General features: G+C 53.3%; 1 protein-coding gene across 1 annotated transcript in view; it reads left to right on the forward strand.

Annotated features, from left to right (window-relative positions):
• Positions 1-12,753, forward strand: part of LOC144952715 (uncharacterized) — an 83,465-nt gene that overhangs the window by 35,541 nt on the left and 35,171 nt on the right.

The raw sequence follows: 12,753 nt of genomic DNA on the forward strand, positions 1-12,753 counted from the left end.
TTAAAAAATAATGCTACTATTTTGAGCTATATATCTCTTTCAGAAGTGACCTGCCCACAATGAAGTGGCTTGTCATCGTGTGGAAATTTACAGCAGCCAAATGCTCTAAACGACCACGCAGAAAGAGAGACACGCAAACTCCAAATATACACGCGTCAGCGTCGGGATCCAACCCACGACCTCCTGTATACCGGGCGATGTAGTGAAAATCTCGTCAGCGTGGTGCACACTCGAGTGCTTTATCACACTGAGTCTTTACTTCAGTTCAGGAGCGTCCTGCCGAGTTTGTTTGGCAGTCGGGGGGAGGGGCGATGCTTATTCGCGTATTCCCGATTGAGTAACCTGGGAGGCATTTGTTCAGCATTGCAATATTTGGACGATACCAGTCCAGAAGTTTATTTCCCCATTGAAGTCCATTGAACTAAGGAGCTTATTTATTATCAAGGGCGACTCAACCGGCAGACATGAAAGCATTTAATTATTAAGCTCACTGGCCCACTCACTCATCCGTCCACTCACTCATCCACTCTCCCACCCACTCTATAACTCGCTCACTCATCCATCCACTCATCCATCCACTCATCCATCCACTCATCCATCCACTCATCCATCCACTCATCCATCCACTCATCCATCCACTCATCCATCCACTCATCCATCCACTCATCCATCCACTCATCCATCCACTCATCCATCCACTCATCCATCCACTCATCCATCCACTCATCCATCCACTCATCCATCCACTCATCCATCCACTCATCCATCCACTCATCCATCCACTCATCCATCCACTCATCCATCCACTCATCCATCCACTCATCCATCCACTCATCCATCCACTCATCCATCCACTCATCCATCCACTCATCCATCCACTCATCCATCCACTCATCCATCCACTCATCCATCCACTCATCCATCCACTCATCCATCCACTCATCCATCCACTCATCCATCCACTCGCTCATTCACTCTCCCACTCGCCTTCTCACTCGCCCTCCCACTCACCCACACTCACTGGCCCACTCACTATCAGAAGTGAATTTCACGAGTAACACGCTATTTTTTAAGGGCGACTTGGCGGGCAGACATCAACGCATTCCAAAAATACAGGTTAACAAAACCAACTTAATAGCAATTCTGTTGAGAGAATAGGTTTTCTCCAAAACAGGTGTTAAGATTTTGTTTTAAAGCTTTCGTGACTGCAGGGATTCATATTCTTGGTTCTTTTGGTAAGTCACGTAGAAGGGATATAATAAAATAAAAATCTTGTGCCGTGTATCAAAAGTACGAAACATACACATCCTCCAGGTCCAGGGTAAACAGCCAAAACTCAAGGGCGGGTAAAACATAATTTACCCACTAACTCAGTCACTCACTCACTGTATGACCCACTCACTCACTCCCTACTCAATCAGTCACCTACTCACCCACTCAGTAACCCAATCACTCACCCACTCGCTCTGGTAAACGGCAAAACTAGGCGGGGTATGAAGATCAGTTTACAGAGGTGAGTTTTAAAGACAGACTTAAATATATCTAACAACTCTGATTGTCTTACTAATCAGTGGCCACTACATTTCACCAGAGTGTTGAACCCAGAATATTGTGATTGGTGACATTTGCAATGTGTGGGCAAAATCTTCTCTGGAACTGGGAGAGGAGGCAATTTGACCAGTAGCTTCTGCAGTCAGTCGGTGTATGTTCCTTTGCACTCATACTGGTAGAGCTCACTTCGTGGCGAATGGTGGCTGTTGTGTGCGGAAATGTAACCAATAGCCTGCTGCGCTACGAACCAGGCAACATGAGTTCGATTTCCACTCACTGCCACCAACACCAGTGACTATCTGAACCAGACTTGGTACTCCATTGATCGACTCAGCCTCAAATGAGTACCTTGTGCAGTGTATAAACATCGCCACTGGGGAAACAAAAGCGGTCGGGTGTGGTGCTGGCCATACACCCACTCCTGAACTTTTTGTAAAGGCTAAATGGTGGTTCTTTGCGGGTAACTGTGTGTATGTGTGTGCAATGGAATATGGTCATGTGTGTTATTGCATTTTATTTGACTGCGAGTGTAAGTTAACACTTAACCTTGTTTTTTTATTTGCATTTTTAGCCTCTTTTAGTATTACTGCTTTTGTAGAGCGTGTTTTGGGAGTGTGTTAACGTGCTGGGTAGCTAACACAGGTTTGTGTATTTTAATGTTTGTGTTTGTGTATATGCATTTGTTGGTCCAGCAAAAAACAACCCCCTACCTTCTCGTGGTACCGGATGGCAACGCTGTGGTAGGCAGTGCCTTGGGGGGAAGGACAATTTAGATTGGCCTTTCCCTTCATGGTGTTTGTAACCACCACAGTGGCCAAATGGAGGCTCTGGACGGGTGCGAGACCCGGAGGGACAGGCGTCTTATGACGTCTCCTGGCCAAACCCAATTTGATGGAGCCAGGAGACTGACTCCTTACCCTCAGCGCTCCTCCAGAAAGAACATAAGACCTACATCTCTGCTTTATTGACCTGGCCAAGGCCTTTGATACCATCAGTAGGCCTGGGCTATGGGTTGTTCTTCGTGCTTTCAGAGTCCCTGACCCGCTGCTCACGATCATTAAGGACCTTCATGATGGTGAACGAGCCCGGGTAAAGCTACGTGGCCGAGAGTCGGAGTCACTCCCTGTACACCTTGTAGTGTGACAGAGATGTCCTCTGGCTCCCACATTATTTAACATCTATTTCGACGACCTGGTTCGTGAAGCCTTCAATAGCTGTAACGGAGGATTTTTCATCTGGTAAAGATACAATGGGAGGCTGATTGATGCCCGGGTGCGGTCAAGGGATGGCTCCCTATTGGTCAACCACGTTATGTATGCCGACAACCTGGTAATCACAGCTCACTCAGAGGAGGAGTTTGAGGCACTGCTGCTGAAACTGGAGTGTGCCACTAAGAGGTGGGGCTTTACCATCAACCCCACCAAAACGAAGCACCTGCCTGGGTATTTTGTACCATCGGGCATTCCACCCCCACAACTCCCAATCGGTGATGGGGCAGTTGTGGAGAGAGTGGAGAGTTTCCCATACCTGGGCAGTGTGCTCATGACTGGCTCCGGTTTAACAGCAGAGGTCTCATTCCGAATCAGTCGAGCGGCATTATCTTTTCATCGGTTGCCTAACGCTGTGTGGAAGTTACCTGGTCTGTCGCTCCGCACGAAGCTTCGGGTCTTCTCGACCACAGTCATTCCTTCCCTTCTCTATGCTTGTGAAACGTGGACCCCCCTAATGAAACATTTTCACCGGTCAGAAACATTTAGGCTGGCCTGCCTACGATCCATCCTGGGTTTAACCAGGCTGGATTGTGTGAGGAGCTCACAAATCCTTGAAAGAGCTGGACAAAGTCCCATTGGTAAGCTCCTCCATCAGGCAAGGCTGCGTTGGCTGGGTCATGTAGCCCGCATGCCCAGCCACCGCATGTCTAAACAGCTTTTGTTTGGCCAGATCGAGTGGGCTAAACGGGCGCTGTACGGGCTAGAGAAGAGATGGAGTAATGTGGTACAGAAGGATGTGGAGCTGAGTGGACTTGCCGATGACTGGTACCAGCAGTGTCAAGATCGGCCTCTGTGGAGGAGGCTCATGAAGGACGCTACTTGGCAGTTGGAGGCAGTCGCCTTCCAACAACAACGGAGGGCGGAGGAGGGACGCTCACAACAACGAGCGGAGCGCCGGGTGGCTAAAGTACAGCAAGTTGGCACAGTAGGGGGCACAGGTGGTGCTTCAGCCAGTCATCTTGGTCAATCGACCCGTGGCACCTGGATCTGTCCCGTGACCTCGTGCCAACGGGCGTTCGACACTTCACGTGGCCTCAACGTGCGCATAGCCTGGCATAAGCGTTGTGGTGACGTCACCACCACTTAGTGGCGAATAGCGGTTGTTGCTGTTGTATTTGTTGCTTTTGCTATGCCTTTAATATTCCAGGAAGTCACCACACTCTGTCAGTGGTTGGCCGGTGCACCATCTTGTGACAGTGTGAACCCAGAATATTGTGATTGGTGACATCTGCACGGCTTGGGCAACCCAGAGTCTAAGAGCAGTTTTAGTGCCGGGAATAATGGACTTTCAAAGAAAGGAGCTGAGGAAGGGTGGTGATTTTACACAGGTTGAAATACGGAATATTATTACAACAACATGGACTAAACGATGATTTCTGCTGGATTGGATGAAGATCTAACGTTCGACCACACTGATTGCCAGATAATAAATATTCAGCCTGACAGACCTGCAGAGAAGAAGCTTGCAAAGCCCAGTTGTGATTTTCTGGCCAGGGCAGTTTTGTGCAAATGTCATACAGTCGACCCTTGAATATCACGGGTTTATTTTTTGCAGTTTCACCTATAACGGGCAACCTCTTTGCATACCAATTTGCACTTTCGTGGCTATACTGTTCTGGGAAGGAGCGCGGGGTGGGTGAGGAATGCGAGGAAATCGGTGGCACCTCAACCTTTGCCATGTACAGTGAGGGGAAAAAAGTATTTGATCCCCTGCTGATTTTGTACGTTTGCCCACTGACAAAGAAATTATCAGTCTATAATTTTAATGGTAGGTTTATTTGAACAGTGAGAGACAGAATAACAACAACAAAATCCAGAAAAACGCATGTCAAAAATGTTATAAATTGATTTGCATTTTAATGAGGGAAAAAAGTATTTGACCTCTCAATCAGAAAAATTTCTGGCTCCCAGGTGTCTTTTATACAGGTGAAGTATTGGAAATGACGGCAGGAAACTCCTTGACGGGAACACACTTCTTTTATTAAATCTTGACTTGTAACGATACAACGCGTGGCCTCTCTTCTTCACAATGCGGTCACCATACAACGGTACAACTCGTGACCTCTTCTCTCCGCCCTACGCTTCTCTCGACTCTCGTAGATTCTGTGCTGCTGGCTCTCTGTGCCTCGTGTAGACTCCGCGCCTCGGCTACACTCTTCTCTCGTCCCGTGTAGACTCTGCGCCTCTGCTACACTCTTCACTCGTCTCGTGTAGACTTTACGCCTCTGCTACACTCTTCACTCGTCTCGTGTAGACTTTACACATCTGGCTACACACTCTTCAGTACCCGTCTCGTGTAGACCTTACATCTCCGGCTACACACTCTTCAGTACCTATCTCGTGTAGACCTTACACTCTCTCTGGCTACACCGTATGCATTACTCGGCTCGTGTAGACCTTACACTCTCTCTGGCTACACCGTATGCATTACTCGGCTCGGGTAGACCTTACACTCTCTCTGGCTACACCGTATGCATTACTCGGCTCGTGTAGACCTTACACTCTCTCTGGCTACATCGTATGCATTACTCGGCTCGTGTAGACCTTCCACTCTCTCTCTGGCTACACACTATACATTACTCGGCTCGTGTAGACCTTCCTCTCTCTCTGGCTACACCTTATACATTACTCTCCACTGCTCTCCTCTCCGGGCTCTATCTCTGCACCTTCGTCTTCATTCCTAGATGGTTCCACTTCTGCCTTCTACTCCTCTGTGCATCACCTTATATATCTCTTCCTCCCGGGAGACGGAGCGGATGCGGACCTCAACGTCGGCACTGCTCCTCAGTTACCCAATCACCACGCGCTATCTCTACGATCCGTTTCCGCCCAGCGCGTGTTTCCACTCATCGCCCAATCACACCGCGCTGCCACCCGGTCACTCCCTCTCAGCGCGTCACCGGCACACAGCCAATCAACAGCACTACCCCCACCCGCGCGCTGACGCCTGCTCCTCCCTGTCAGCGCGCGTCACCGCACACACACACGTACATACGCGCTGGCACACGACGTATACCCCCAGCGCGTATCACCACTACATCACCCCCTCCCACATAGCTCGCAGCCGGCCCGGCTGCTAACAACAACCAACCGCAACGATAAGACGACAACCAAAACAAAAAAACCCCGTAACCCCCCCAGTGTGCCCCGTAACACAACAACAACAACAACAACTATGTACAAATTGACAACGAACACAAGAAAAGTCAACAACAACACAATACAAGCGAATTCCCGAAAACGAACGCGCCCAGCGTCCCTGCGACTACACGCAGTGACGAGGCGCTCCAACAGCCCCGACTCCTCACGAGGCGGGTCATGCAAAGTAGCACGACCTGGCGCGAGTCCGTCTGGCTGGTCCGTCGTATGGGGCGGGACACTGACGACCGTCCAGCGGTTCCGGCTGCTCCAGACGGCGCGGAACGGGCCTGAAAGGGCTGGCCCCGCCGCGGAGATCCGGCCGCCGGTGGTCGGCAGCTGTCAGTTCCGAGACACCTGGGAGCAGATCAGGCGAAAATACGTGTGGATCAGGCAGAGACATTTCCCCCTGTGGGTCGCCGGTCACGTCACACGCTCGGCCATCACGACACAAGGGGAGGCCATATGGAGGCGAGAACGGTTTCAGTCGGGAGGGGTGAACGTACCAACGGCGCTTTCCCCACTTTATCTGAACGCACTGGGGCCGTGCAACGCGCACGACCTCCACGGGTCCCCTCCACGGTCTCAACAATTTAGGCGACGTAGCCAAGGGTGCCTGAGGGCAATGCAGCCAGGCCCTGTCACCTGGTTTCCATTCGTGCATGGACACCTTCCGTGCCCGCAGCCGTTCATTAGCAATTTGGCGAGCCCGCGAATTAAGCCGTGCGGCTTCCCTCGCCTCTGTCAGCTTGTGAATATTAAACTTAATATGTTCTGCCAATTTAGAATTAGTTCGTGGAGCGGACAGGCCAAGTTGCGTCTCCATTGGCGGGTCAGCTTCCCGACCGTACATCAAATAGAATGGGGAAAACCCCGTAGCTGCATGTGGGGCCATCCTATACGCGGCAAGGACCCCCGGGACCTGCAGGTCCCAATCTACATGTGCCTCACACACCTGCTGGCACAGCATGGAAGTCAAAGTTTTGTGAAGTCTCTCCACCATCCCGTCTGTCTGCGGGTGGTACGGGGAGGTACGCACTTTCTTGGTACCCAACAGATCGCACACCTCTTGCAACAATTTACTCGAAAATTTTTTACCTTGGTCGGTCAGCAGGCGTTCGGGAGCCCCCTTGTCCAGGACATAGCCCTGGACGAAGGCGTCCGTCACAGCCGCTGCCGACTGGTTAACGAGAGGCCACGCCATAGGCCACCGGGTAAAGTATTCGACCCCCACTAACAAGTATTTGTTCCCTCTTGGCGTGACTGGAAAGGGCCCCAAAATATCGAGTGCAACGAGCTCGTTAGTGCGCGAGACCTGAATAGATTGCAGCGGTGGATTAGCTGCCACGGGCGGTGGTTTACGTCTGGCGCACTCAACGCACCCCTTTAGAATATTTACCACATCACATCCCATTCCCGGCCAGTAATAGTCACGCTGAAGCAGGGCAAGCGTCTTGTTAACTCCCAAATGCAAGAGGCGTTCGTGTGCCGCCAAGACAACCCTCCCCCTTACAGCGGAAGGCACCACGAGTGCGTTCCGCCGGGACAAACTGTCCCATCTCAATAACATGCCCTGCTTAAGTACATAGGAGCCGGTGCGCTCCTGGTCCCCCTCGGGACCCCCCACCTTGCGGCGCAATGCTAGCAGCGAGCTGTCCGCCATCTGGAGACGGCCCCATTCGCTGAGCGACAACGAGAGCAGCGAGTCCCGACCCTGAGAGGCAGTGGAATCATCCACGATTGGTGCGCCCGCTGTCGCAGCCAGTGCCCCCATCTCTCCCGCAAGCGTCGGTTTACAGCGCGCCGATCCCGACAAACACGCGCATTCATTACAAGGCAACAACCGCGACAGGCAATCGGCATTTGTGTGTCGCAACCCCTTACGGTACGTAGTCGTAAACTGATAGTCCTGGAGGACTTCCAACCACCGCGACAACTGGCCCGAGGGTTGGGCGACCCTCAATGAATACTGTAGCGCCGCGTGGTCCGTTCGGACCGTAAAGTGACGACCATAGAGATATGGTCTAAACTGCTGCACAAAAAAGACAATGGCAAGCAGCTCGCGACGGGTGACGCAGTAGCGCTGCTCCGCCGGAGACAACACCCTACTACCGTAGGCGACAACTCTTTCGACACCCCCGACGACTTGGGATAGCACCCCCCCAATGCCCGTGTTGCTAGCATCCGTGTCCAGCAAAAAGGGACTCGCAAAATCGGGATAACCAAGGCGTCCCGGAGGGAGCGAAACGCGGCTTCCTCCTCCGGTCCCCATTTGAACTTCACTCCCTTCGCCGTTAGAGCGTGCAAGGGTTTTGCAATAGTGGCGAAGTGCTCAACGAACCGCCGGTAATAAGAAGCAAACCCGATGAAACTACGCACGTCGGAAACGGACGTAGGTGTCGGCCAAGAACCGACACAATCCGTCTTCGCGGGATCGGTGGAGATCCCCGAAGAATCGACAATGTGACCCAAGTATCTAACCGACTTACGAAGGAGGTGACATTTGGCCGGTTTAAATTTCAGTTTAGCCGATCGCATTCGCAAGAACACCCCTCTCAATCGCTGGAGGTGTTCTTCAAATGTTCTACTGAAAACAATGACATCGTCCATATAAATCAAGCATGTATCCCACTGCAAGCCCGACAAAACCAACTCCATAAGTCGCTGAAACGTCGCTGGAGAGGAGTGAAGTCCCATGGGTAACCGGTTAAACTGGAACAGCCCCCCTGGAGTCCGAAATGCTGTCTTAGGTTTCGACTCTTCGTCGAGCGGCAACTGCCAAAACCCCGATAATAAATCAAGAGTCGAAAAATATCGCGCACCAGACAATGCATCGAGGGACTCATCCATCCTGGGGAGCGGATACGCGTCAGCCACAGAGATCTTATTCAGGCGACGGAAATCAACGCAGAATCGCAGGGACCCGTCCTGCTTCTTAACCAGCACAATAGGCGCTCCCCACGGGCTGGAGGAGGGCGAAATAATATCGGCTTCTAGCATTTCGTTAACAGCCGAAAGAACATGTTCCTTCTCCGCGGGACTCAGTCGGAAGGGATTTAGCCTGACCGGCGCCGCATCGCCCGTTTCAATGTGGTGGTGCAACAAATCCGTGCACCCAATGTCATACTTATGTTTACTGAACACATCAGAGAATTCTATGAGCAACTCGCGCAGCGCACCCAACTGCACCGCCGACAAATCGTCCGAGGCGGCGCATAGCGAATGGACCCACTCAAGGTCTTCCCTTGGCTCAACGTTCCGCGCGGGGCTCGAGCCCACCTGCGCAACCAACCCATCATCCACAGGGACCCGCGCCGCGTGTGCCAGCACGGTACCCTGTTGAATGACAGCTGGCCGCGACCCCGCGTTCAAAACCATCACAAACGGATCCCTGTCAGCCCGCACCAAAGTGTGAGCCACCGATAAATCAAGACCCCCGACAGCCTTGTTAGAAGGACCCAAAAGCATACTTTGTTCCGAAGCCTCCCTCACCCATGGTTTCCGCAACCGGAGGGGAATCAACATCTGTGAACCCGGGGGCACATGCACGGTCTGTGTCGCCACCGCTTGTATCGTAGCGCACGCCGTCCGAATGTCAGTAGGGCTCGTCAAAAATGCAATCCGGCGACCCGATGGCAGTTCAATGCATCGTTGATCGATAAGAATTTTAATGGGCATTTTAGCCAAAAAATCAGTGCCCAAAAGACACGGAACCGCCAAAGAAGACGAAACGAAAACGGGTCCCGACAATTTGATATCTCCAATGCAAATGGACGCCCTAATCTGACCGATAATGCCCAACGATCCCCCATTAGCGGCGTAAAATGGCACATCCACTGGAAGCAGCGGACGACATTGGACTGGGAGAATATTATAAATGAGGTCCGATATAATAGTTGCTGATGCCCCCGTGTCCACTAACACCCTAATCTCGACCCCATCAATAGATCCCGTAACAACGGACGAACCCGCCGAAGCAGCCACAATTCTATGCCCCAATTCCGCCCATTCAATATCTCCCTGGTCCCGGCCGAACCCCCCTCGCCGAACCGAATCCCCGAACCTTAACCGGCCCTCCTCCGCCGCAACGCGGCGTCCCATGTGTGCCGAATATACAGGCCGAGCGTGTGAGGTGCCGCGACTTGCCGGGGATTGTAGAGATGACTTGGGCTCTCGGTCGTCGTCCAGCCGAGCTCCCATGGCGCGCTGACGCGGAGCGCGGCACCCGGACGCCACGTGGCCCCGGAGGCCGCAGTTATAGCACGTGACGAGGGTCGGAGTAGATCTCGGTTGCTCCGACTTTCGGCCCGATCGCAGAGGCGACCGAGCCCCCGGCCTCCAGTCCCCTGGTCGTCCCGCGGCGAACGCCTCCTCTCGTGGGCTGACGACTTGGGGTTCGGTGACCACCGAACCCGGAGCTGCGACGACAGCAGCGTTGCAAACAACTCCTTGTTTCCGTTGTAGGGCCTCGTGCGCTTGAATACTCGTGGCGACTCTCAAAGAAGAAATATCAATCTCGTCAGCTGTGTTGATAGGGACCCCCAGGTCCTGCGCCAACTTAAGCAGCTGCTCCAAAACCATCGCGTCTTGGCCCTCCTCGTCCATCCGAGGGAACGCAGCATCGGCAAGAGCCAGCAACGCCGTGCGATAGGCCAGCGCGGTCTCCGTGGCCGCTTTCCGTCTTGCGTAGAAATGATGGCGGCACGCCGAGGGAGGTCCGTAGACCCTGGCCAACAGACCCAGCGCATCCTTCAGCGTGGAGCGGTCCGACTTCCGTGCAGACCTGAAGGCCGCGAGCGCGTCGTCGTCCAGCATGGCAGGCAACGCCCGCAGCGCCGTAGCATCGGACCACGCTGACATCTCTTGATGCGCCAAAAACCTTCGCTGAAATTGGCCCCAGTCTCCGCCTTCCGCCTTGAAGGCTGACAACGTGGGCAGACGCTGCTGAAAAATGAAGTCATCCGCCTCGTGGTTCCTCTCCGCCTCTCCGTCGGTGTGTAAGATGGCGGCTCCAGCAGCAGACGTAAAATGGCGGACCCCCTCGCGCGCTGATGACGTCGATGCGCGCGCTTGGGAACCCACCACCACGTGGCGCTCGCCGTTCCCGCCAAAAGTAGGCCCAGGCGCAATGGCGGGAATCCCCCATTCGTTTTGGCGGGAATCTGCGGGGCGACCTTGTAAAATGTCCCCCACCGTCCCCGCTCCTCCCTGCGAGCTGATCTCCGCCAAGATGGACGCGGCGGCGAGCAGCAGCTCCGCCAGTCGGGAGTGCGCCTCACGAAGCACGGCCTCGGTCCCCGGTCGCTCGCCCGGCGCCGTCGACGGATCCTGTAGCGTGGGCAAGTCTTCCTCCTCACCCCCCGCCACCAGCGGCCCCGAGTCGTCCAGGTTTTCCTCGCGGTCAATCCCGTGGGTCCTACGGGTCTTCCTTGTCTCCATGCTTGGAAGCCCGTTTCACTTCTGACGCCAGATGAAGTATTGGAAATGACGGCAGGAAACTCCTTTGACGGGAACACACTTTTATTAAATCTTGACTTGAAACGATACAACGTGTGGCCTCTCTTCTTCACAATGCGGTCACCATACAACGGTACAACTCGTGACCTCTTCTCTCCGCCCTACGCTTCTCTCGACTCTCGTAGATTCTGTGCTGCTGGCTCTCTGTGCCTCGTGTAGACTCCGCGCCTCGGCTACACTCTTCTCTCGTCCCGTGTAGACTCTGCGCCTCTGCTACACTCTTCACTCGTCTCGTGTAGACTTTACACATCTGGCTACACACTCTTCAGTACCCGTCTCGTGTAGACCTTACATCTCCGGCTACACACTCTTCAGTACCTATCTCGTGTAGACCTTACACTCTCTCTGGCTACACCGTATGCATTACTCGGCTCGTGTAGACCTTACACTCTCTCTGGCTACACCGTATGCATTACTCGGCTCGGGTAGACCTTACACTCTCTCTGGCTACACCGTATGCATTACTCGGCTCGTGTAGACCTTACACTCTCTCTGGCTACACCGTATGCATTACTCGGCTCGTGTAGACCTTCCACTCTCTCTCTGGCTACACACTATACATTACTCGGCTCGTGTAGACCTTCCTCTCTCTCTGGCTACACCTTATACATTACTCTCCACTGCTCTCCTCTCCGGGCTCTATCTCTGCACCTTCGTCTTCATTCCTAGATGGTTCCACTTCTGCCCTCTACTCCTCTGTGCATCACCTTATATATCTCTTCCTCCCGGGAGACGGAGCGGATGCGGACCTCAACGTCGGCACCGCTCCTCAGTTACCAAATCACCACGCGCTATCTCTACGATCCGTTTCCGCCCAGCGCGTGTTTCCACTCATCGCCCAATCACACCGCGCTGCCACCCGGTCACTCCCTCTCAGCGCGTCACCGGCACACAGCCAATCAACAGCACTACCCCCACCCGCGCGCTGACGCCTGCTCCTCCCTGTCAGCGCGCGTCACCGCACACACACACGTACATACTCGCTGGCACACGACGTATACCCCCAGCGCGTATCACCACTACACAGGTAACGAGCTGAGATTAGGAGCACACTCTTAAAGGGAGTGCTGCTAATCTCAGCTTGTTACCTGTATAAAAGATACCTGTTCACAGAAGCAATCAATCAATCAATCAGATTCCAAACTCTCCACTATGGCCAAGACCAGCTCTCCAAGGATGTCAGGGACAAGATTGTAGACCTACACAGGGCTGGAATGGGCTACAAGACCATCGCCAAGCAGCTTGGTGAGAAGGTGACAACAGTTGGTGCGATTAT

Source organism: Lampetra fluviatilis, chromosome 69 (genome assembly GCF_964198595.1).
Source record: "Lampetra fluviatilis chromosome 69, kcLamFluv1.1, whole genome shotgun sequence".
NCBI lineage: Eukaryota > Metazoa > Chordata > Hyperoartia > Petromyzontiformes > Petromyzontidae > Lampetra > Lampetra fluviatilis.